Below are 21951 nucleotides of genomic sequence, written 5' to 3'. Positions count from 1 at the left end.
ACAAAAGTGATGGAGAATTGGTATGTAAGGTCTGTCTCTGGCAACAGCAAAAATAAATAACAGTTGGAAAGAAACTGTATATGCAGAGTAAACTCAGTTAATTTGACAAAAATACAGGTCTTAAAGTGATTCATGGTGTGTGTTTAACAGAAGATTGGGTGGTCAAATTCTAATTCAATTTCTACACTTCTGCTGATCTAAGTATACAGTAAATACCCCCTGGCTACCCACAATATTTTCTAGTACTAGATTTTGTAGTCTCATTTGAAGCAGACACACTGTACTTAACATTGAGTGATAGTAAGCTCTTATCTTATCTGTATTGCATTTGCATCCTACAAACCAGGAATGGATTCACTTTCTCACCCCTTTTGAAACAAAAAACCTCAAATTCTTCACAGAAACAACCAGCTCTGCCCTGTCATGCGGTGTGTTCCTATCTTTCAGTTCTCCTGATGTTAACCCTCCGTGGATCTCTGAAAAGTCATTGCTCTTTGGTCTCCTTTTTCCCCCTTATCCTAATCTTGCCCACTTCACTCACTCCCCACCATTTTCTCTCCATTTCTGGTTAAGCATTCAACTCATTGTACTTATGGTTCCAGCTTATATTCATTGTTTCATCTCCTCATTTTCCATCCAGTCCTCCATTTATACAGAGCTAATAGTGGACTTTCGGAGACACAGGCCACACACTCACAGCCCACTCAGTATTGATGGAACGGAAGTGGAAACAGTCACCAGCTTTAGGTTTTTGGGAATTCACATCTCTAAAAATCTAACCTGGACTGTGAACACTGACTCTATCATGAAGAAGGCTCAGCAGCGCCTTTATTTCTTGAGGTGCCTCAAGCGATGGGGGATGCCAATACATGTGTTGGTGAACTTCTACCGCTGCACTATCGAGAGCGTCCTCACCAACGGGATCACCGTGTGGTATGGCAACACCTCTTCGCGAGAAAGAAAGGCACTGCAGAGAATGGTCAATATGGCCCAGAAGATCATCGGCTGCGGTCTCACCGAGATTAAACAGCTCTATGAGGACCGCTGCCGTGGTAGAATTCTGGCCATCACAGAGGACAGTCACCACCCCGGGCATGAGCTCTTCACCCCACTGCCCTCAGGCAAGAGATATAAGAGCATACGGACACTTACCACTAGATTCTTCAATAGCTTTTATCCACAAGCAGTGAGACTGGCGAACACATTTAGCCATCCCCCTCGGACCACACCTACACCATCACCATCTATCTCATTGTAATTTATTTATTGTACGTCTCCAGTCATTGTTTACACGTCTGTATTGTTTACATTCAAACTGTCTGCATGTTTACTTGCACATTGTCTTTTGTTTGTTTGTACATTGTCTTGATGCACTGTTTGCACTTTGTTTTGTTTTTTACACTTGTTTTACAATCAAGAGACTTTCTGTAAGTAAGAATTCCATTGTACCAGTACCGGTTACATATGGCAATCAAGTTCAAGTTCAAGTTCAAGTTCATTTCTCTGTTACCATAAGAGCCACCCTTGGTTACTGACTGTCTGCCCGTGGGTGCAAACTCACATGTCAGGCTGCATTGGGTCTGGGCCTCCTTGTTCACAGCCCTCAGTGTCCCTGGTGAACATTGAACGTTGCCCTGGCTGCTATGGTGACAGGTTTTTCCCCTCCCTTTAAACTCCCCCAATTATCCCCTTTGGTTGGTGTACAACTGGTATGGTGTTGACCCTCAACCTCCTCTCCTACAGCTTGCACCACAGAACATAGCTGAGATTTTTTCTTCTGTTGTGGTTCCTATTTGGAATATGTCCTTATCAATTAATTTCTAAAAAACTTCGGCAAGTGAAAACTCACACCTGTGCCATCCTACTTGTAATTGTACTACTCTTCCTGGTCACCGCAGTTTTTTCCATTGCACAGCACAAACTTCCAGTCTCAGGATAGTGACAACTAGTGCTGCCACCAGCTCACTGACTTGTGTTCCATCACCTGCATCATACATGCTTCACAGTCACATCATTCTTCATTAGTGTTCTTCCAAAAACAACAGATTTCTCATTTACTCTACTGCAGATGTAGTGCAGCACAAGAGAAGGCTGCTGTGTAGCCTGGCTTTCATCAGAGTAAGAAAGCCTGAATTAACAAGTTTCAGAATAAGAGTCTGATAATAATCATTCAATAAGTACTTAAGGTTTAGGTTTTAGTTCTTTCAATAATACTCACAAGCATAACCTCAGTATTGCAATTTAATTTAAGAAAATTATTAACCCATGGTGGCCAAGCAGCAACATGTACAGCAAAAAATAAACAGTAAAGGTCCCATAACATAATCATTAGGATACTGTAACGAACAGTTCTTTCCAGACCCTATGCGGACGACACAATAGTGAGGAAACACTGGGGAAAAAGCCATGCAGGAAACGGGGATCAAAACAGGGGGGGCGTGTCCTTGGTGCGCTGGTGTTTTAGGGGAGTGAGTCCGGGGCAAACAATCCAGTAGAAAACCAAAGGGGGAATCCAAACACAAGCAAAGTCCAAAGCCAGGGGGTCCATCTCAAAACAGACCTGATAAAAACTAGAACCGGGTCGGAACTGGCGGAAAAGGAACGGGAACAGAGAATTAAACCTTAACGGGACCAGGCGCTTCCAGGACCCGGACACGCACGATACGGAGATCAGATGTAGAGCCCGGATTAATGTCAGCAACTAGCTTTTAAGGTGGACTGGGACGTGGGGCAGGTGCGGGGAACGAGGCAAACAAGGAAGAGCCGGAGTGCCCTTAAGGAGGAGGGACTACAATCGTGACATATACCACATCATAACTAATAAAACAGCAGTTTTAAAGCAGCCAAGACTTTGGAATTGATTCTAGCGATCCATTCCATGTGATTCGGTATTGTTCCATAGCATCAGGATACTTCACATTAATGGCTGCCCTTGCAAGTCCAGAAGGAGAAGAGTATTACATGACCCAGAGTCAGAAGCCATCAACAATTCATAAACTACCTTAACAAGGGCTGTTTCAGTATCGTGTCTCTGTCTAAACCCTGACTGAAAAGGTTCAAAGAGCTCATTTAATGTAAGATGAGATGGTAATTGAGCTGCCTCTGCCCATTCCAGAATTTGTAAGAGAAAAGGCAAATTGGAAACAGAATGGTATTTATAAAACAAGGTTAAATACTAGGAGAGTCCAGGCCAAGCTTCTTTATTACACAGCCGGCTTTGGTGTAATAGCAGGTTTAAGCTTTCTGGTAGAAAAGTATTTCATGGACTCTGTGGTGAGGGAAGTGAGAAAAGTTAGCTGTGAGTATGGGTGTAGGAAAAGGGTTCAAGACACAGTCTGTAGGACTATGGGATGCATGCATCACTCAAACAGGAAGCAGGAGATAACATAATAATGGTCCAAAACACATAGAAACGGTGCTTCAAAATGTTCCTCGAAATAATAAGGGAAATAAAACTGCCTGCTCATGGTAATGCTGTCTATCCATCATTAATAATAATTTAAATGATATGTCATTTTTGGGTGCCAGTTCTGTCTGCCGGAGTGTGTATACTGTACGTCTGTTTCTCTGGGATTATCCCAGTGCACACAGAGAATGGTGCAAAACTGACAGTTTGACAGCATAATTATCTGATGTGGTGTTCCCTTACACTGAATGATAGGATTAAAAATGCTGATAACTATTTTATGTGAGTTCTGTGGACATGTTTCTTTTATTCTACACTCTTCTTTATTCTACAAACTTCAGTTGGTAAGAGAGGAAAAATAGATATTGAATAGAAGCAAAAATGTATTGATTAATAGAAAGGCTCATACTAATTATTCTGGAAAATATTTCTACTACTGTATATTTCTGAAGCCAGATAGCATTATTTTTTAAAGTACAGAATTTTAAAATAGGAATATATATATAGTTTTCTGCATAAACAGAATCACAAAAGCTATTTGTCTTATTTTCCCCTTTTTAATATTTATCTTTAGTATATTCTTGCATGACACTGAATTTTAAATGCCAAAGACTGGGTTAGTTAAAAGAAATGAAGCATTATTTTTTAAATTGGAATTTGTACAAACTTGATCGATGAAGCAACATGGGTGAATAAAATTCCTCCAAGTGCCAGGAGACAGCAATTTTCGATTAATTTGAAGGAAAGAAAAACTGAATTGAAATGCCATTTAGCCGGATCACGCTGCACAGTGGCTGAATGTGATAGCTGATCTTTATTACAACTGATAAAGTGGAGGGAAATATTTAGTGAATACTTACCATTCTTCATGATGGGAATACAGATAAAGAGATACTCAAATGGCTGAGGTAATTAGATATAACAGTTCTGATAAGATTATAATTTTGATGGAGTCTTTCCTTCCTTAAAGAAAGAGGTACTTTTCAAGTTCATGGTTGAAACCTCAATGAATTGCCAAGCTGTTTTTTTCTTATTTTACCCCAATAACTTAAATTTATCTATTTATTTAACCATAGAAATCAGATGCGAGCAAATTCTCCTTTAATATAGAGGGTACCCTTTTGTACAATAGAGCATTTACTGGAACAATGAGTTGAAAAAGAGTGCCCAAGGATTCAACAGAAACACCCCTGTTGAAGAATTTGAGCTCTGGGAGGGATGATGACAACCAAGCCACTTTCAGCCCAGCTGTTGTAAATCATAACGATTCCTGATGTAATTTCTTGAAAGCTATTTATCATATGCAAACATTTATATCATGTATCTCTCCTCCGCTCCTTCTCTGCTTTTTCATCTGTCCCTTGGTTCACTCCTATTTCTGTGTGGGGAAAAAATCTTCCAACTCGCAAGTCTCCCAGTGGTCAGTCTCATCATGCCAGCCTATATCTATTCCCATCCTTCCACAGCAGTAAACTCACATTTTTCTAGAAGCTAAATGTATCTTCCGTCCTGGGACTCTTCTGCAAGTTTGTATTTTTTCACAGAAGCCTCTCCAGTCTGACCTCCTTGGAGTCACTGAGTGGTCTTCCCTTCTTCCTCACTTCCTTTTGACACTCCTCCATGGAGCTCCAGTTCAACTGTGCTACCCTGCCCTTCACCCTGATCTCTGTTCCCACTTTGACCAGGCATGAGAAGAGAAGAAAATCCTAACAAAAATAAAATCAGATTTAGTTTCACATTATACCGGTCTGCATTTGCCCCTCCCAAATACAGACCTTGGCATCCGAGGCTAAATTGCTGCACTGTCTAAAAACAATAAGAAGAAAAACAAAGAGAATATCCTGATGTCAGAGACTGGATAGTGGCGAGTCTGCAGACGAGAGCTAAAGAAGTGTGCAGTCTGCTTTTCTTGTGCCAACCTGAAGAAGCACCTCTTCCATCTCTGCCTCTTCACATTTCAAAGAAAACTTTCATGCCCTCTGCAGCCAGACGGTGCTCCTATTCTGTCCTGTCCCTAGTTTCCTGTGCTTTGCTCTCCTTCCGGTGTCTCTCTCTCTGGGGCTATATATTTCCGGATCACTTATTCTCCTTCGCTCAGCATTGACATTCGGATGTCCTGAGACCCGCCTACCAATCAGGTTGCCACACGTCCGCTGCCTGAGGGCATTGGTTTCTATTTGACTCCAGAACGGCTGAGCCTGGGCTAATCCCCCGTTCCACCACTATGCATATGGGTCTTTTTCGGCTCTCCTGCCTCTCCATGGTTTGTCCCTTCCGACATCCGTGACAAAAACAACCAGCTTGATGGAGATGCCTGCCCGATGTCTGTCCTCCACTTCCAGCTACTCCTGATGTCATTTCTCTTTTGGAGCTCTCCTCTTATTCTCTCTGCAGTCTGCCATGCCCTACTCGGCTTTCTCCCTTCTACTTTCTTCTTTTTCTGCACCATTTCATTATTGGAAATACAACCTGCATACATTTGGGCCCAGCAACATCTTCATTGTTCCCTTTTTGAGCTCTCCTCTTATTCTCTCTGCAGTCTGCCATCCCTAAATCGGCTTTCTCCCTTCTACTTTCTTCTTTTTCTGCACCATTTCATTATTGGAAATACAACCTGCATACATTTGGGCCCGGCAACATCTTCATTGTTCCCTCCTCTTTCCCTTCCCCTTCCCCTTCCATTGTCCTCATAGTAGTATTCCTGCCTGCTGACGTTCACCCTGCACCCTCCGCGGTTCTGAGAACACAGTGCCTGGACTTCTTCTTCATTGTTCTCACTACTCCTGGCACCAACACTTCAGCTGTGCCCCTCTCCACAATCCTTTATCCTAAGTGTCCAATTAGATGCAACAGTGGCCCCTGTTTTTCTCACTCAATCTTTACCACTCTCAGTGCTGGTGGTCCAAGCGCCTGGAGCCCTGATCATCTTGCCCAGTGCTTTTTGCTTCTTTCTGCTTCCTTTTGGATGCTTGCCTCCCTTCAGTGGCCCATCTGTCCACTTCCAGTTCAGCTAAGGACTTCACCTGCTTGTGTCAATGAAATCATCATGCACATCCACCTCTGTACAAGCCCTCCTGGCCACTGAATACCTGCTTTCCCTGCCCCCTTTTTACATTCATTCCTCTCCTCAATTCAGGATTAGTCCTATAGCTATAGCCGCCCACAAAGTTTGTCTTGTATTGGAAATTTGCCGTGTCATCAATCTCTCTCCACTTCAAACCTTCTCTTTTCCCTGGAGAAATGTGCCTTGCCATCAATCTCTCTCCTCTTCAAACCTTCTCTGTTCCCTGGAGAAATTTGCCTTGTCATCAATCTCTCTCCACTTCAAACCTTCTCTGTTCCCTGTATTATCAAGTTATATGAGGGAGGTAGGTTCAGACAAGGTGGAGATCCTTGTCTTAATCACTTTACCCCTACTACTTTGGGGAATGTGCTACGTCTTCGGTGATGTTAAAAAAAATTCTGCCTGGGTAAAAAAGATCAGATCCTCTTGTTCGTGTGCATCACAAAGAGAGAGGAGAAGGAAGTATCTGACTGATCATGGAGCTTGGGTTTAGTGAGTTTTAAATTTAAAAAAAATGGTTGAGAGGCTTAAGTTACGAAGCCTACCCAACTCTGCCAGGTGTTACCACGACTTGGCTCAATCTGATGATTACCTACAGTATACCAAAAGGCACACAAGGTGAACACTGTTACTGATTAAGCCACTCTGGCCGGAACCTTAAATATTGAAAGACACTTGAAAAATGATATAATGATAAAATAGAGGGATGGTTTGAAAGCCAGAATTGTATTCATGAGAAACATCCAGCATTCAAATTTAGCTTGACTCAGCTAATATTATTAAAGACCTCTATATTAAAGACCTTTTATCTACTAGACGTTTTGCATTCTCCGTGTCTATTTTTAGATAGTATTCTCCATTTGGTAAATATCAGCTTCATAAATCTTATGTTTTTTTTTTTGTTGTGCTATATGGCCATGAAAGCTTGAAATTATGATCTCACAAAGACAGTCTAACAATCATCATTCTTTCTTTGCGTGCATATTTTATGACAATTAGAACAACCACAGTTCCTGGTATTTGTTAACAAAACTGCAGGGGGGTAAACTAGGAAAGGAGTGGAGCAAAATGAATCAGGCTGGGATGTTAATGGAAATTATTCCGTTGCAGGCAAGAAAGAGCGAGGAATGACGTGTATAGGAAATTCTTTTTAGAAAGCCACTTTCTATTCTCTGTCCTTTGACAGGTTTTAATTATGCAAAGGCTTGTACGACATGAGCTGGTGGAGAACAAATTATCCTCCTCACCACAGGGTGTAAAGTTCTGGCTTAGTGACTTAAGTACTCAAATTACCACCTGATGGCCTTAAGAAAATTAACTTTTTTGAAAAAAAAAAAGTATTTTTTCTCCGATGACTGCTGTTAGTGTTATCTTTGTTCCTTGAGTTTTTCCTACCTTTCATAGACCAATAGCTTGAAATGATTCTAAATAAAACTTAGAGAAAGACCAGATACACAGTTTTTCACCATTACATTATGAAAGCAAGGCTCCAAAAGTCCAACATATGAGACAATTTACAAAGAAATGGAAGAACGCAGGTGCCTAACCACACAAGAAAACAACACTGCAAAAAGTCTGTCCCTATCTTTTAGTGGTGTCCTATGAAGTCTCACTGAAATCAAATGAAACATTCAGAGGAAATCTAAGGTAATGAAAACATTGTTGTAAAACATTCAGTTATAGCTCTATAAATTATTGTTTTGTTCATGTTTTATTAATTCTCATCAATAAAATAATGACAGCAGTGAAAATAGTAGATTTATGCTTATGAATATATATGTTATTTTATTTCTGTTTCTGATATTTTCTGTTATTTTCTTAGATTTCTTTAACCCTTATATTTTAATAAAAGTGTACAAACAACCTATACTGAGCATCATTTTTTTTTACTTTTAGTGTAATCTACTGGGTAGATGAAAGTAGTTAGTTCCATATTAATGTTGCCGCAAATACTGTGTGCTAACAGAAACTTTGTTTTGTGCACCTTAAAAGCATCCAGCTTTTTGGCTGGAAAGACAAACCAATGTGCAAACTGAATTGTAATGGCAATATCGCATATTGTGCAAAGTGAATGAACAATTATTTTTTTTCATGTGCTGTTGTACTCAGCGTACACTTATAAATGCAATGTCTTTAATAGTAATGTCCAATTTACGTTTTGTTTTGTCTGGGGGAATATTCACAACCTACAGTACTTTGCCCGTAATTGTCGATTTTCCCCTCATAGAAATAATTAGTCCCATCATTGTGTGCCCTTTTATTGTACTTAGGTAAAGAATTGCCTATTTCACAAGCATAGGTTCTATCAGTTCTGCATTACCGGAGCCCTGGAAATTAATGCCATGCAGATACACAGACGCACACACAATGACTAATAGAGGCTGACTATTCAGCTTTTAACTGCTATTAACTAAAGCAGCTCAAAAATCCCCCCCCCCCCCCTTGCTGAAAGCTTCAACAGTACTGTGCATTACTGCAAACAGATATTAGTGGCAAACAACTCCTCTGTGTATCTTAAGTAATTATTGACAGAGCAATGAGCAGTTTATTTAGTGTTCTTGCTTAAACTGAAAGGTAAAGAGACATTAGGTGGCATGTTTGTCTGTCTCTGCTAACTGTTTCACAGTGTTCCTGAGGACAGGAATAATAGAGTGACTGTCAGGAATGTCTTTTTTTACTCATATTCATTAGTGAATTGTTGGTTTTCAAGAGAAAAAAGATTTTCTCTTGCTGAAACTGGTCATTTTGAAGGTAGCAGCTGCTGTCCTCCATGAATTGCTCAAGTCAGTTAATCTAAAATAAATATTTAATTTGCATCTACTTATTCAAACATGCCTGCATTAGCGGGTCAACTTTAGTAGTCTGTACAATCAAAATGCAATCATTTAACAGCTTTAATGTCTACCTTTTCCTAAGTGTCAGTTTGCATTTGGATGTGTTGGTGTGTGACAGTGTGGACACAAATGACTGGTTTCAACCTTAAAAATAAACAACAAAATCTAAAAACCTCCGAGGCATATTTTGTAGCAAAGAAATTGTGATTAAAATTGATCTGGTGTTTATATCAGATTCAGAAGGAATGTTCCTTTTTGATATTTGATATTCTTGCACTTCTGTTCTTGTATGTATGATTACTATTTGGCTGGACACAACTCTGTGTGTATCTTTTCTATCACCCTTCCCTCCATCCTAACTGCTCCTTTACAGCTGACTGCATGGTTCATTTTTTGTAAATGTGAGGGACTGTGACAGCACTAATATTCAGCTGGGGCCACAATTTCTTCAGAAAGACTAGTTAATGCCTAAAAGATTAGAGATTAGTGTGGGTTCAAGTCCCACTGCTGCCAAGAAAAATACATCAGATTCACCAACTCGGATAGTGTGGTGTGGAGGACCTGCATACATAAACTCCCTGTAAAAGTACGTGCTCTGCTGTAATCTTCAATATTATTGCTACCACTGAACTACTGACATCTGGGGCTGTGGTTTGACCAAGCCTGATGTTTCTAACCTTCCCATTTCCTAGCTTGGTCCGTATCCTTCTATCCATTCCATTTCCTCTAAACTAGCTGACTGATCCTCTTTGGTCAGGGGCATACTGTATGTCAAATCAGTGAAATATAATGCCCCTGACACAACATGTAAGTAACAGAAAGTACTTTGTTAAGTATAATCCTGCCCACTTTCAGTCTTACACTCAAGATTGCACAATTTAACTGATCAGTTGTCTCACCTCAAAAAGTTACCTTCAGACTATTCCAGACTTGGGAGTAGAGAATCTCTGCAGTCTGTTGATGTCTTTCATAGAGGGAAATCAGCTTACCTACACCTGAAGCAGATTTCTCTAACAACCTTGTGAAGAATGTACACATTTTCTCTCAGTTTTAGATTCTTCCTACGACACTTCTAGCAGTCTGACCCCTATTTTAACACTTTAATTAACACTTTAATTTATTTTAATGTAATACAGCTGTAACATAATCTAAAAATGCTACATTTGCTTTTAACGGAAGCTCATTCAAGTTGCAATACTAAGATTCAAGCAGGGTATAATGTGTAAAGTCACTCAAAGCCACTTAAAAGTGTTATACAAGATGAGCCAAACATTTTTATATACTTCCTTTAAATACACACAGAAATGTCAGTGGGCAGTGTATCAAAATACTTTTTATTTTCTCCTGTCATAGAGTGAGACATTTTAAATTGCTTATCTGTCCTCTCTAAATTTAGTCTTCAAAGTTTGAGATCTGTGAGGAATTGCTGAAACCATAATGCCTCTTCCATATACTGTAAATGTCTGAAACAATCGCACAAATAAAGTTAATGGCTTGACTCAGTTTCACTCTGACTTTGCCAGCTCTCTCCAAGACCTTGGACAAAGCAGTACAAACTGCCCCCTGTACCATGGAAAAGCTTAATTTTCCAGGGTACAGGGGATTCAAGATTTAAAACTGCTGAAAAAAATTAGCCCTTTATTAGTTTACCGTCCTCACTCTAATTGGCTGTCTCTCAATTCAATATATGCATTGCATCCACTTATGCCTGTCAATTACTCATCTTCATCCTGTACTTTTATTTGCCTTCTTTTTACAGACCAGTCTGGCATTATCTTCATCTCCATTCATTATTCATTCACAGATTGATCTGTGGAAGATAGAATATTTGTGACAGACTTTCCCAGGGAATTATCTTAGGCCTGAATTCTATACAGTGTCAGGAAAAACAGATCTCACACAGTAAAGAAAGGGAAAGGGAAACAGTTCATTGCATCCTCTTCCATTGCAGTATTGTGGTATCATTCAATAATTAAGCTATTAATATCTAAGCTATAAACATCAAAACTTGAACCTGAGTTCACAAGTGGAATGGCAAACTGAGAATTCTTTAGACAAATGGTTGTAGGAGTATAAAACATGCTACCCAGCCACCCTGTTGATATTGACACCCTGGATTCCTTGAATAAACAGTTAAAAAAGATCCTCAAATGAATTAGGTATTATATACCAAACAGGTTACACAGGCCTCCCCTTATTTATAACTATTATGCTCAATGGACCAGGAAACTAAACCTTCTTCTGTGTACAGTATCTGTCCAGATGTTCTTTGCAGGGCCAATGGAACTTTAGAGGCAGTTCTGAATACAGTATGCAGTATGTCCCACACACTTCAAACCATTGATATCCTTTAACACAATTATTTTAAAAACTTGTTCAAATTCTATTGCACTCTGTTTTCCCTGATAGTGGGGAAACCATGTTTGAATTTTTTAAAATCAGATATTTTCAGATGTTTTCAAATTATTTAAACAACGATACTGATTATAAGTTTAGAAAAACAGTAAAGGTGAAGTGTATTTCTTGGTTAACTGGTCTGACTCTTGCCAATACCTTAATACTTTAATTGATAAGGTATTAAATAAAATTGGATATATTTGCTCTTGTCTGAAAGTATTTCAAGATGCTATCATTTTCACAAAATAATGCCTAATAGACTAAATAATGGCTTCAATGTACAGTGTCTGAATTTTTTGGTGCTCTGTTGTTTTCTACGGCTAACATCTGTTCATTGAATCTGAAGAAGATTGAGTCTGATGATTGATAGTGTGAATAAGCAGAAATAACAGTTATTTATGTGCATATTCATTTATATTTATCTGGTGATTGAAAAAGAAACACTACCAAAGAAAAGAGGACTAATGAGCTTCATTCTGCAGCATAAATAGAGTGTCTCTCTAGGGATAGGCAATATGAAACCAGGAAATTAAATTTCCTACAACCATTTTGTAAAAAGCTATGTGAAATAACTAGATTATTAAATCAAGATATTTGCAGTTTTACCTGCTTTCCTAGTGCAAAAAAGAATCATTGATTGAGAATGAAATAAAATTGGATCTAATTGTTCTTGTCTAAAAGTGTTTCAAGACAGCTGCCAAACTGTTGATTACACATTTATCAAACAGAATTTTTCAATTGTCAAGAGACCTGCTGCTGTTTAATGTACTGTACGTCACACTATGAATCACAGACATAAAGGCATCACAAAACAAATAGTGATGCAAAGCATCAGATAAAGAGGCACACTTTTAAAATGGCTTAAAATAAATGAAATAAACATGGTATGATTCGGTCAGGTTGTGTTTCCTGTGATATAAACAGTTCTGACAGTCCAGACTGAATGTGAGTCAAAAGAAAAATGTGGAAGCTATGATAACACAAAAACCAAGCTGTCCAGTATCCAATCATATCTCTGAACAGAACTTACTGTGCGTAAGCAAGAAGCATTTCATGCCTTTTTAATCAACATTAGTCAAGAGTATCTGTTACTTTAAAAAGTAAAAAAAAAAACTATTTAAAAGTTAAAAACTGTGACGACAAAGAAAATGTTGTTTCTTTATTACTGTATGTTTTGGTTACTTTTGTGCTTTTTTAATTTGATTTATTTTTCCAACACATTTTTTAAATATAAGAAGAAAGTATTCCTTTGGAAAATGAAAGTTTTGCTAAACTGAATGCAGTAACAACAACAGGTTGAATGCAGAAAAGTGATTTGAAGAAGGTACCTACCGTAGAATGAATCTTGTTGTCTGCCCTTTCAGCTGACACCAGAGGTCAGCATCTGACCATCACACCTACTTCCACCTGTTAGACCACAAGCATGCAGTCTTTTTCCAAACCAGGGTCACTGTACTTAATATACAGTACAGCAAAGAAATAACTACACTGATTAATGATAAAGAAAAGGTACTTCACATAATTTATCTAGAGAGTTTAATTTTTTAAACAGACCTTGTGTGGGTCTTTTCAGAAAATAAATTGTTCAGAAGAGGAAAAACAAGTTACTTGTCAAGGGAAAATAATGTTTCTATGAATTACTCATTGTTACCCATATATAAACAAATGAAACAAAATAAAAACTATTTGTCTTTTGAACCAGCTGTGTTAAGTCTTTTTTTGTGAGCAAATATTTGAAGATTTGTTTTCTATTTTAATCCCATCCATTAAGAACAAACACAAAATCCCTTCCCTTCTCTTTTTTTACACAACCAGAATCAGGATCTATGTTTCATGTCTCCAACCCGCACCATGCAGAACCAAAAAACCAGCAAATAGAAAGGATCCAATTGAACTAAAGAATAGTGGGAATGCAGAAGTTCCTTATATCTACAAGTGTTAGCCATTGGCCACATTATTTGAGCATAATGAGGGAAACCTTACATTTTTTACTATTGTACTGTACAATATATGTCTAAACAATATTAATAAATCCATAACTTATTCCATATCACATTCTTGATGACAATAAGTAGAATATATTCTCCCTGATAAAAGAGATGCAATAAAATACCTTGAAAAATTATTACCTTTTACATTGTTTTTTATTTCTTTAATTTGGGCAGATACTTCATGCAGAAAGGTAAATAATAAGAGGTGTAATATAAAATCTTCAGCTACGTGAATATTTCCTAATGTGGTGACTTTGACACTGGTATTGTATTTACAATAATTTGATGTTTTCTTCATAAATATATCTGAAAAAGAGTTGCTTACAAGTACAACTGGTGTTCTTTATAAGGTACAGAACCTTGCAAAAATATTCATCCTCTTCCTCTGATTTTGATTTAGAATTGATTTATACTCATTTTAAATGCATGCCATGATGTCTGCTCCCCTCTTCTGGCTCCTGTTGATCTCGCCAGCACTCCCCAGAGCTCTGCTAGAATTGCACCCCTGGGTCCCCTTCCTGCTCCTCCTCTCCTCCCTTTTTCACATGCCCTGCTTCTTCCACTCTCTCCGTCTTCCAAACTGTTCCATCTTCGGGCAGGGGCATCACTGTTGGTCCTTTGGGCTCATCTATCTTGGCTGTTTTGTTTCTCTTCTCCAGTCCTCTTATCTTGATGTCCTGGTAGGAGCCCTCCTAGTCAATGGTGCTCATTCTGCCCAGTGTGGTAGTCACATCTCTTCCTGCCCCCAGTGCACAGACAGTGGTGACTAAACCCACTTCCATCTCCGTTCCCACCCTCCACTGATGTCAAACCAGGTGCTGCGTCCACCAGCCAAGCATGGGGCTAGCCGAAGCCAGCTTCAGCACTGACGCCTTTCAGGTTTCTTCTCCTAGGTTGTTCCTAGCATCTTCCTAATCCTTGTCTCTAACTCTTCATAGCTCTGAATCCCACTTTGCTTACAGGTGTATCCGGACTGAACCAATTCAAAAACTAAGCTCTCTCATTGAAGAACTGGCATTAAGGGGTTCCTTCAATCCCCACAAGAGCATGTGGAAAAACAGGAGCCATGGCGAGCAGGACAATACAGTCTGTCTCTGGAGCGAGCAATCCACAAATGCCAAAAAGACACACCCTCAAAATGAAAGGTGCAAGAGAACTAGAAAGAAGACCACTATTTATACATAGGTAGGTAGAAGTGGGCATGATTATGGTTTCACCTCATTCTTTTATTTAAACTATTGTCTTAAATTCCATTTGCCTACAATAAACATCTGTTAGGTGCTGTTTATGGATTTTTGTATTTACATTTGTAAATTTGTGTTTACTCATAATCCTTCTTTATGGTCATCTGCAAACATGACTAACTGTTCAGCTATACCATGATACATGATATACATCTGTTAGGTGCTGTTTATGGATTTTTGTATTTGTTTGACAGATTATTCAGTATTTACTCATAATCCTTCTTTATGGTCATCTGCAAGCATGACTAGCTGTTCAGCTATACCATGATACATGATATAAGTCATGATACTTTATAAGACTTAGATGTATTACCTGTACTGACTTGTATCTTTGAAATCTGATATATAAAATACTGCAAAGATTTCAGGCCATTTCAGACCAACAAAAATGCAGTATTTGGTTTTGTGTTTATGTAATTGTCTGCAACATCTATAAATTTGTGTTGTCTAGCATTCTCTCTTGAATGATATATCATATAATTTACTTATCAGACTTTATCTTTAAAAAAGCTGGTTATTGCCTTTCACACAGTCGTGGAGTATGATACCAAGTCATCTCTAAAATCTTTTATGCAATGCAAAATTCTTCCAGGGCAACCATATCAAGCTTCCTTTTCCATCTCTGACTGTATATACTGCTTTAAAACCAAAAGCTTTTAGTAAGTTGATTCAGAGGCACAGAGCAATTAGTAAACTGTATTACACCACAATTTAAATGGCCAAAAATAGGATTTACTGTATATTTGCAGAAAAAAATACTTAAAAAACAAACCAGGCCAGTGAGTGCTCTCTGAGCCCTTTTTATTGTTAAGTTGTTAAATAGTATGGGAAATAAAAGGAGGGAGCATCAGCACAAAGCACACTAAGAACAATGATATGCCATCAACGAAGTGGCCGTTCAGAGTTGGCATTTGACACTATCTTTATCTTCACTGAAATGAAAAGTAGATATGTTTTCAGAATGGTTAGTGGGTGTATCTCAGAGGTTGTGTTCTATTGTCCATTGTCTTCTAATCACTTGTGTGGGAAGATTGTCCCTTACATGCAGATAAAGGCTGCCATAATGCTAATGGAAAGCAGGGAGAAATGTAGGCTTGTAGTATGCATTGACTTAACACATCTTGTAGAATCTTCATACCAATTATTTGTGGATGCACTTTTACGACAACAAGGCTCAAGCACTGAAGTAATGAATTATTATGGTAGAAAGAACAGGAGAACTCTTGCCTTTTAAATATTCTGTTGAGCAAACAAAAAGGCACTCACACACGTAAATTCATACTCACTGGCAATCTGAATGGAATGAACATATTTACTTATTCCAAAATCAGTGTTATATTTATTTTATTCAAATGTGGGGTTATAAGCTCCAATACAAAACAGACAATCGGCTTTGAGGTAAAAATATATTGATATACATCCATCTATTTTGTAACTGCTTCATCCAATTCAGGGTCGCAGGGGAGAAAGAGTCTATCCCAACGCTAACGGGAGCCTGTCCAGGCTTCCGTGAAGTGTAGTTCAGGACCCTATGCAGACGGTATAATCTGGAAGTAAGTGGAGAAGAACAACAGGGAAGAGACGTAGAGAATCAGGACGGGTTGATAGACGGGGGGGCGTGATGGCAGTGATTCAGTACTCGGAGGCTTGGCAAAGGCAAACGAGTCCAAACAGTCCAAAGGGGCGCAGTCCAGGGTCCAGGAACCGGGAGATCCATCTGAGGCGAGACAAACAAGGTTAAAATCCAGAACAGAATCCGGAACAGGGACAGGAAATAAAACCAGGGTAACAAGGCCAGGTGCTCCGAGCCCTGGACTCAGATGGTCAGTACGCCACAATGTAGCCTATGCTGGCTTCCGGGTGTCCATCTCCCAATGCTGAGCCCAGAATAGCGAGAGCGCCAGGCTTAAATAATGGCAGACTAAACAGGGGGCAGGTGCACGTAATGAACTAAAATATGAAAGGATCGGGGCACCCTTAAGAGGAGAGATGACCATCGTGACACCAACAAGCAACAGACGCACGGCAGGGACAGACACATACTCATACTCACATTCACACCTAGGGCCAATTTTTCAGAAGCCAATTTACCTGCCAGTGCAGTATGTCATTGGACTATGGAAGGAAACTGGAGCTCCTGGAGGAAACCCACGCAGAAACAAGGAGAACATACAGTACTGTACATACAGTACCACATGCAGAGAGCACCCCAGGTCTGGAATTTAAGACAGGACACCAGCACTGTAAGGCAGCAATACTAGTCACTATTTATTCTTTATTTTTTTAAAGGTGATGCTTAATATTAGAAGGAAGAACTCAAGCTAAAGGTAGTTTATATGAGTTCATAGAAATGAATCCATAATTTTAAAAACAAATAAATATGTGTATTCCACAAAAAAAGTAACACTAGTAACATTGTTCAATCATAATGTGTTTATTTGTCAGGGTTTACAGTTAATGAAATAAATTAACTCTAAAAGCATATAAAAGGCTTATAAATGTTTTTCATTCTCAATAATGTTATGCCTTTGTTTTTATTTATGTCTGGGGGGATAAAATGTTTTCCAGGTATAATTGTTCCAAATCAACATTTGTAATTTATACCAATCTTAATCTGATTTTGATGAACATTCTTTGCCTCTCAGTTTTTAATTAAAGTTTAATATTATAATAACAAAACACAGAAATGAAAATACTCATAGCTAATGCTGTATATATGTATGGATCTTTCCAACAAACAAATGCACAAAAGCAGACTGAAAACTAAAGCTCAATTTTATATGAAGGATACATACAAAAGGTAAACATTTTCTTCCTAGTATCCACATCCCAAGGATCTTATCCAGCCTTTTCCCAGGGAATTGGCTTAAAATATGTTTTATTCCAGACTTTCACATTTTCTGTATAGAAAATATCTCCTATTGTTGATCCTAAACCCACTTTTACTTGTGCTTTTACTGTATGTTATCTCATGTTCTCATTACACTTCTGAGCATTACATATTCCACTGGGTTCACTCTGAAAATACCATTTAGTATTTTGATTAATTCTACTATGCCTTCATGTCATGTACTAAAGACTGAATACATTCAGTTACCTTTAGATCTGGAATTATTATTCATCTCCTTTTTCTGGTGTAGGAGGCTGAAAAGTATATAATTGTATGTAATACGTATATAATATAAATATATAATTGGTCTTACCTCTGCTCACAGCATTGGCTCTCGAACCAGACTTCTTGATCACGACCTGGAGTTCCCTGTGTGATGAGCAATGGTTGGATCTGGGGATTTTCACCAGTTTGTATGGTTGGAGTTTGTCCCAGAAGATGAGAGGGTCTCATCAATGCGACTATGAGTTACAGAAAGGAAACTTCTGACTGGTGTTTGTGTTCATGTACCTCACAACTGCTCAGAGGATTCAGCCTTCTTAGAGAGAGTCGATGCAATGCTCGATAGGATGTTGCCTATCTGTATGGACTACAGTCCTGCTGGGAGATATCAAAGCAATGATAGAGACCTGGAGGGGTGTGACTTGGAGGAACAGCCTCCCTGATCTGAAATTGAGTGGTGAGTTGTTATAGGACTTCTGTGTTATTAAAAAAACTGTCCACAATGAACACCATCTTTGAAGACAGGATTGCTCATAAGTATACATGAGACATTGGCAGAACAGACCCAAGAGGCCCAAACACAGTTCTAACTGTGCACCTCAGGTTGTTCTGGGGGAGGTGCTGTGGGAGTATGGAATTGCGGGCTGCTTGCAGCATGCCACCTGGTCCTTGAATTTGCGGAGTGAGATGTATTAAGTCAAGGTCCATTCAAGGTGGAGGTCAGACTCCATCAAGGGTGTGTCTCGTCTTCTCTCCCGTTTGTGATCTTCATGGACAGGAAATCAAGTTGCAGTTGAGGTTTGGGGTGTATCCAGTTTGAAGATCTGAGGGTTTCTTCTTTCTCTTTTGCCGATGCTGTTGTCCTGTTTGACATCTAACTGTGATTACTGGAGACTGGAGAAGTTCACAGCTGAGTGTGAAATGGTCTTGGAGGTGTACAGCCCCTCTAAATCTAAGAACATGGTTTTCTCCTGGAAAAGAATGGATTGCTCCCTTCAGGTGAGGGAGGAACAGCTGCCCCAAGTGGAGAAGTTCCTCAGGGTCATGGTCACAAGTAAGAGTAGAGGTGATCATGAGACTGACCAATGGATGGGTGCAGCAGCTGCAGTAATGCAGACCCTGTAGCGAACTGTGGTGATGAAGCGAGAGCTGAGTTCAGAAGAAGCTTTTGGTCTGCCAGTCGATCTATGTCACCACCCTCAGCTATGGTAATGTGCTTTAGGTGTGACCAGAAGAATAAGATTGCAAGTACAAGCAGTAGAAATGAGGTTTCTTAGTATGGTTGCTGGTCTTACACTCACTTACACTTACATGGTGAGGAGCTCAGTGGTCCAAGAGCACCTTGGATTTGCCGTTCCTCTGGATCGAGCCTCTAGAGGTGATTAGGACATTTGGTGAGGATGTCCCTCAGGTGCCCCCAGTGGAGGTACTGTATATCAGGTATATCAGGCTTTACCACTGGGAAGAGACCCCATGGCAGACCCATGACATGCTGTAGGTATTATATTTCTTGGCTGGACTAGGATGATTTATAGACTGAATTATACTAGCCAAGGAAACCAAACCCTTCTTGGGAACACTCTGCCTTTAACCATTCATTATAGTCCTTGATTACTTCCTGTATACTGTACAATATGTAGTAACTTTTTAGGGTATAGGCAAATTCCCCTTTCCCTGAGAAATCCATTGATGTGATGTTGATTTTCAAGCTACCCGCAAGATCCCGAAAATGTCTCTGCAAGGACTAAGGACTTTTCTTTCTTTACAAATGTCATTAATACTCATAGATTCTACCATAGCAAGTCAACACCCACTCTGGCTGGAAGCTTGGAAACTCTGAAAAGCTTGACTCCTAAAATGCAGAATGCAAGTGTCAATTTGGGAGCTCTGTTACATACCTTACTTGCTGTATTCCACAGGATAGAGTGCTCACAGATAGTTTAGGAACCTTTAAAAACTTCAGAAATGCTTCCAAAATGGGAGAACTGCATCCAGCTTACTCAAAGAACATCAACTGGCAAAACATGTACTTTCAGGATTGGGTCCTTTCGAGATCAACTCTGCAAAACACAGAAAAAGTGAAAACTAAAAGACCATTAAAAAAAAAACTTTGTTCTTTGGCCAAAAACAAGGGCACTGTTTTTGTCTATGTTTTCCTTATTCATATGTTCCTTATATATTCTATTATTTTGGTTACATAATGAAAACGCTGTGTGTTGATAACAGGTCTGAATATTCTCCTGCCGAGACCCACACCATGCACATTTGGGCTGACCCTGAATGACTCTTGTGAAAGCAACCCAACTGCATCCAGTTCCACTAAGTCTTTCAAATTGATACTGCACCAGGAGTGAGATGTATTCTGACAGACCAGGACTCCTAGAATCTAATACAACATGTAGGCGTGGTGTGTATCAAGCAATGGGCACTGCCGTCTAGTATGAACCCTGTTGGTATTTTGACAGTTCTCACATCTACACACCAGACAACTTTGGTCAGACAACTTTTCTTTTAAAATTGGGTACCGACCCACACACCTCCATTCAGCAACAACAAATGAGATTCCTAATGTTTTTCCACAAATGACACTGGAGTAGTTTAGGGACCAATGTCCTGCCACTTACAGTATCTGACATTTTTATAGGGTTTTTGAACACTTTCTAGCAACTTAGCTTGCTTTCATTCCCCCGCCCACAACCCTAGGATATGCCATCATACCCTTAAAATAACAGCAGCCACTCTTCCATTCTGGCTCTGATCTCTTGAGATGTCATCATTAAGCAATCACTTAAAGCAATTAGAAATCATTATTCCTGTAAGGCTAAATAAATTGCATGCTTAAGAGAAGTGTTTAAACATCAATAGACTGTAATTTTGAAAACGCAACACCACAATTGAAAAGCAGGTGCTCTTTTTATAGTTTTTTTTAACGCTTGCCTGAGCTCACATTCAATGGCCATTGATTTTTCTCCTACGCATCGCTTTACAAAGGGTAATTAGATAAATCTTTTAAATCTGTAACAGCTCACCTTTTAACTTTTTCATCACCTCACTTGTGCTCAGAAATGATCAAAATCCCTCTCTCTGAGTTCATAGCTTCAGATTTGTTATTTTTACACCAATTCATTCAGTCTATAACACAGTTAAAAAGAAAGGTTTCGAGCGGTCTGTTGAAACTCTTCACTACCAGAAAATCTCACTGCATTCCAATCTCTCTATTTCAGAACCACATGCAATCCACGGTGTTCTAATAACTTACCATACATTGCCTCTCATTTTTGCTCATTTCTGCTTCAGCAGTGAACAAAGAGAGAGCCAACCTAGAGCTTTGAGAATATGTTCAACATGACCTTTGATGTTAAAAGGTGAAAGTCTTTTATGAGCCTTCTGGCTCTTCAAGAGCTCAGATTTACTTTCGGTAGCATTAAACACATTGAAAGCACCTCCCCTGGATATGACACTAGTCCATTGAGGGTCTGGTCCCAGGAATGCATGTATGAGTACTGAAGCAATCGGGGCAAATAATCTCAAGGGTACAACAGCAGTGTCCATTTGATAATGCATCCAGGACCCTAACCTCTATGAATCATTCATTGAGCCACAAATCTTCACATCAGAATATCTAGATCTGAGCATCCAGAATTTTGCAATTTTAAAGAACAATGTTATGGCAATGCACATTTATAGACTCCACCTGATGATGTCAGAATGTTGTTCAAGCAACAATATTACATCAATACAGTATTGCTGATGATCAGTTCTTAGCCCGCCTAAAGACTCCTAAACATAAATAGATACACACAGAGTAAATCTCTTCTGCTTCTATAATGCTACTGTACTTAACCAAACAGTACCCTTCCAGAAATTATGTTAACCTTGCAACAACTTTTTGTTAATCTATCA

This window comes from Lepisosteus oculatus, chromosome 13, assembly GCF_040954835.1.
Source record: "Lepisosteus oculatus isolate fLepOcu1 chromosome 13, fLepOcu1.hap2, whole genome shotgun sequence".
NCBI lineage: Eukaryota > Metazoa > Chordata > Actinopteri > Semionotiformes > Lepisosteidae > Lepisosteus > Lepisosteus oculatus.
Note: the sequence above shows the minus strand (reverse complement) of the source record.